A 6,094-nucleotide genomic window follows, 5' to 3' on the forward strand; every position below is an offset into this window, starting at 1 on the left:
TGTAAATTAATTGCTTGTGTGAAAGTTGTGTATTTGCTTTTTTTAAATAATTACTTTATTTTTATAATTTTGAGCCTTACAAATTATTTTCCGCATCTAACGTAATAAATGCTTATTAAAAATAAAACAAAAATATGAATTTTATAATAATGATTTTTTCATCAATATTTTTCCACTTTTAAGAATTTTAAATTAATATTTATTTTCTTGTTATTAGATCATGTGCAAGTTCCGTATTTATCTTTTTTTTTATTAATTCTGTGTTAGAATTGGTTTTAGGCATTTAATAAGTAATAAAAAATTTTGGTACAAAACTAATAAGAATTTATAATTAAATAACATATATTTTATAATTTTCATTGTAAATATAATAATGATTCTCTTTTCAACAAGATTTTATCCTTTTTAAAATAATTAAATTTAATGTTATTCTTTTCTTTATGTGGCCGTAGTATAACTGTTATTTTTATATAACTAAAATATATAATAATAAATACTTCCACTCAAACCCTAATTAACTGAATTTCTGGCTACGTATTTTATTATCCACAAATCATCTAATGATAATTAAATATCCTAAAAAAATTAAATATATATTTTCAATGAGAAAATATAAAATATTGTTTAATTCTTAATTTAGTAAAACCTTAATCTTAGAATTAAGTATAAATCGATCATAAAAATTAAAAAATATGTAAGGTATTGTATTTTGTTTAAAATATAAGTGTGTTAGATAAATTTAAAAATGATACTTAAATTTAGTTTATGCTTAAAAATTAATATATTTAATTATGTATTTAAGGTAGGTATGTGATATATGTGAATTAATTTTAGATTCAAATAAAGTTTAATAATTGTGCTTAATTTGAGGGTGAAAAGAGTAATTGGGTAGTGTATATGGTAAAGACAATTGACCTTTGACTTGTGGGTTGTAATGGAGAGAATAAAAAAGAGGATGAGTTTCGTAAAAGTTTAGGGTGAAAATAAATTTTTTTAATTTCCTTCATAATTTTACAAATAGTACCCATATCCTTCATAATTTTACAAATAGTACCCATATCCTTCATAATTTTACAAAAAGTACCCATATAATATTATTTTTTTCTTTTAAAACCCAAAACCATACCTTTTTCTTTCTCTTATTCTCTAGCTAAGAAAAAGTGGAAGGCAACAATAGGGAGTTTTTGTTTTAAGTAAATTTCTTCTTTTTCAATTTCTACCTTCTCGTCTATAATAACTTATACAAATTCATCTAAACGTTATAGTTATGATTGAAATTTTTAGATGATCACTAAAGAGTTTTTATGGTGTTTTTGATTCATTGTCTTCTTCAACTTATATTTTCCTTTAGACAAAAGGAAAAACTAATGTAAGGAAAGTTATTCTTGCTTTAAATTTCAATTCAAATTATATGTTTTAATTTGATGGTGAAATGAAGTGGGATCATTGCACGTGACTACTTAAGAATTAAATTGATGTTTTGTTAAATTATTTGATTTGATAAAGTAAGGCGTATTTGTCTATTGATTGAAATTGTGTTCATACTTAGATTTGATTATTTTTGAAATAGTAAATTTTAGATAACTCTCTATAACAAAATCTTTTAGCCTTAAATTTTATATGAATTAGTATTTAAAAAGGTTTTTTCTCAACCAAATTGAAGCATTGTTATAACCTTTGGTTGAGTTGGGGTCACGCGACATATATTTGAAATATGGAGTCATTGGTGCATAAAGGTTAAAAGAAGGTGGTTATTTTCACTTTAAAATGACGACTTTCTAGCCACATTTGATATGCATGTAGTCTTATGTCCAACAGATAAGTCGACGGCTATTTAGCCGCATTCTTAAATGCAGACTTATAAGGACGATTATGGTAAATAACTACATTCTTATTTTTTAAAAATTAAAATTTTAAACCCTACACCCAAAATCCTAACCCTAAATATTAAAAAAATTAAAAACACCACCAACCTTGTGTGTGAAGACAGCAGCAACAGAGCAAATACGATACCGCAAAAACTCAAACCGTAGACAATGAAACTCAAACACATTTTTAAATTAAGATAATTTCAAAAATATCACTACATTTTAAATGATAACATCTAATCTAAAAACGTATTAAATAAATAGTCATTACTTTTATATTTTGTATTAGTGAATTTAATACTTGTGTAAAACTTTGAAGTTGTAAAATGTTAATATCTATAACTATTGTTTAAGCAAAGATATTTCACTGGAGTAATATTCAAATCAATATTTATTAGCGAATATCTTTTAATTGATATATTTTATTTTTTTAAACAATGATTCATATATGGAAAAAATTTGTGATAATGTTTTGAAGCTTTAACTCAAGATGAAATATGATTCTGGTTCAAACTATAATTACTTGTTTAAGTGATCAGTAAGAGAACAAATATATAAAAATATATAAAGACTATTACTTAAATAAGGCAATTTTAGTCAAATAAGATTGTAAATAATTTTTTATATATTTTTTATGACTTTTCACTAAAATAGTATCTTAATCTTAAATAATAAAACAATATACATAATTAATTAAAGTAAATAAATAATATAAGTAACTGAAGTTTGGAGAAAGTCATTTTAACGGAAAATTAAAACTTTAAAGGTAATTAAAGTTAACATTTGATAAAAAAAGGAAATTTTAATATTTGTAAATTAAGGAGTTGTTTAACATCATATTCCATTATTATTAAATAAAAAATAATTTTAGAATTTTTTTATTATTATATTAATTAAATTATATACTATGTTAAAAATTAAAGAATTATTATTATTTAAATTAATTTTTATTACATAAATAATTTTTAAATTAATATCTAATTATTAGTTACTTAGATTTTAACAATTAATTATTTAAATTTTAAAATTAATATATAAAATGGTAATAATATTGATAATCAATTTAGGAAGGTAATATTACAATATTAAAATACTTTTCTTAAAGTCGGTTTTGTTAAGTATGAGTACAAAAGCAAAAGTTTACTATAAAAGAAAAGTTCTTCACGATTGGATCGTTATTATTATTATTAAAATAAAACATTGATATTTCAACGTGAAGGCCAGCTTTCGGTAATAATGTCATGCTTACATCATCAAAGACTAAATTTTTTTAAAAAAAATACAAGAACTAAAAATATTTGTTAAAAACATTATAAGTACAAAAATTAACGTAATTGCTTGAGCGAAAAATAAAAAGTTCAAATATTATTATATTTTTCATCCACACCTTTTTGCTTATTTCTTTTTCTCTTCTCCCCTTTTTAACATGTCATTCTTTCTCACCTCTTTTTTCCACAAAAACTTTAAATTTTAACGAACTTTATGAGTGATGAATGATTTTAACGAAAATTAATGCTCAAGACTTAAACCAACATATTTAAAAATTTAATGAAAAAAATTTAAGATTGCCTTTTTCAAAGACGTCAAAACAAAAATATTAATATTTTAGGAAAAACATCTTTTAAATATTAAACTCAAAGAAATATGTATTTTCCGACCTAATTTACTTCAGAAAAAACAAACTGCAAATTATCATTTACTTTAGTTTTAAATAAAAAAGTATGGGAAAAAGTTTTCGAAACTCAATCAAAATTACACTATTCATATACAAGTTCATGCAACTGCAGTTTTTTAAAATGTTGTTTAGAATAACAGAAATTTTAGATCAATTATTTAAAGTCTTTTATTTCAGTTATAATCGATGTAGATTTTATTGAAGTAAAATGTCTTATATACCAGGTAAGATTTTTATATAGATTTCAGTTATAACGGGTATAAAAAAGTTTCATACTGTATCAATCAATATCAGTTAAAGTTAAAATTGATGGAGCAATTTCTTTTTTACATGATTCCCATATATATATAAAAGGTAAATGAATTCTGATTAAATTTTTCATAATAAATACATAAAAATTGTCATTATCAAAATTAAAAGATTTTAATAATAAAAGTAATTTAATCTAAATTTAATTTAAAATCTTATAAAAATATCTAAACTACATTCCACTTGGATTTTTATATAAAGAACAAAATCATGCAAATCAATAATTTTGGGGGGATGTACTTAATTATTTGATTGATATGCATTAATACCAATTATAGTTATAATGTACTATTAATTTCATTATAAATAATAGTATTAAATATCGAGTTACAATGTAACTTCACCATGCTAAGTTATATTATAGCAATTAAGAAGATTAAGACAAACATGTACTATCATGTACTTCATACACATTAACACTGTTTTTTTTTTGTCTGTAATAACCAGTAAAAAATTTATTATCTTCTAGAATCATTTCAATCAACAACTGGCAAAACTTTGTTTGAATCAGTTCTCTTTTTTTTTTCACTAATTCATCTTAATATTATTAAAAAAATCATGTGAACCTTGTAAATCTTATATACAAAGCTTTATTGTTCAACCTTAAGAATCATTTCCTCTAAACAATTATCGAAGTGAAAATAAGAATGATTAATTTGAGAAACACATTATTTTAGAAGTCACGATATTAAGTTTATGTTACATAACTTACTAAGAAATCACCATAAAAAATATGTTATTACCTACACTAAACTTCTAGTCCTTTCCCATTCAATAAATAACACAAGAACCAAAATATCTTTGAATGGTACCTCCCACATTTTGTTGAGTAAATTATGTAAATTTTTCAACATCATTTTCATATACCTCACAAATTTAACTTTCACTCATCCTATTTTAATTGTTTACTATGTGACAAGTGAACTTGGTTTATACATGAATATCTTTATTTTCTTAAAAAAAAATTAATCTTATCTCATTCAGAAATATTTACTTGTTACATTTCACAACTATGTAAATTTTAATCAACGTTTTTTCTATTTTACAGAATTTTGGTAATATTTTACATTTCTCTTCGACTAACACACTACGAAAGTAATGACATCAAATCAATAATAATAATTAAATATACACCCAGAAATTAATAAAAAATAAAATAAATTATAATTTTACAAAATATATATAATGTGATCAAAGTATACATAATAATTTTTTGAAAAAATATTTAATCTTTTCAAATTATTCAACCGAACAATACAAGATTGAATGTAATAATTATCATTATTTTTTTTCTTTTTAAAATAAAATAAAACATATGAAATTTTTGAATTAAAAGTAATACTTAATCTTTATATCAAACCTTAAATAAGAAAGTAAGATTGGCTAAATGCAATATATCATACAAATCTACTTAAATTTCGAAAATATAAGACTTAAAAATATGGACTTCTAAATATATATATTGATCCAAAATTAAATAATAGAATTTATCAGGAGTGAGAATCTCCGAATTAAATATCAATATCTCAATCATATCATAAGTACAATTATAAAAAAATACAATAAACAAAATCAATAATGACATACACAAATTTCTAACTCATACTAACTGAAGGTTCTAAATTTATAAAATAACCTATAAATAAATTATTATTTTATTATAATTAATAAATCTTTACTAAATTTAACTAAATATAATCTATATTATATAATTTATAGTTAACTTGAATAAAATTTAACCTATAACTAAGTCAAATCTAACCTATAATTAAAATAAATTTAACGTATAATTAAACTTTCTAAAATTGAACCCAACTAAACTATATAATTAAATTAAACTTTTAAATTTAGTTAAATTTAACCTACAGTTAAATAATTTAACTAAGTTTCAAGTTCCTATATTTCTTTATATATATATATATTATAATTATTATTATTTGAGGTGTTAGTTTATTGAAATGTGAAATCTAATAATATGTCGGATCTTAGAATGATGCTTAAAATGATAATTTTTATAGAAAAACTTTAATTAAATTTAACACGTAGCAAAAATTAATAAAATGTAACTTATAACTCAACTTAATCAAATTTAATCTATAATCAAACTTAGACTATACATCTAACTCTAAACACTAAATAATAATAAAAAGTTGATACCATTGTCTTAATTTATATTTTTAATAAAACAACATAAATATTAAAATAATAAAATTGAATAACTACCTTGAAGGATGTCTTTCAC

Source organism: Phaseolus vulgaris, chromosome 3, assembly GCF_051622355.1.
Source record: "Phaseolus vulgaris cultivar YP4 chromosome 3, ASM5162235v1, whole genome shotgun sequence".
In the NCBI taxonomy this organism is placed as follows: domain Eukaryota; kingdom Viridiplantae; phylum Streptophyta; class Magnoliopsida; order Fabales; family Fabaceae; genus Phaseolus; species Phaseolus vulgaris.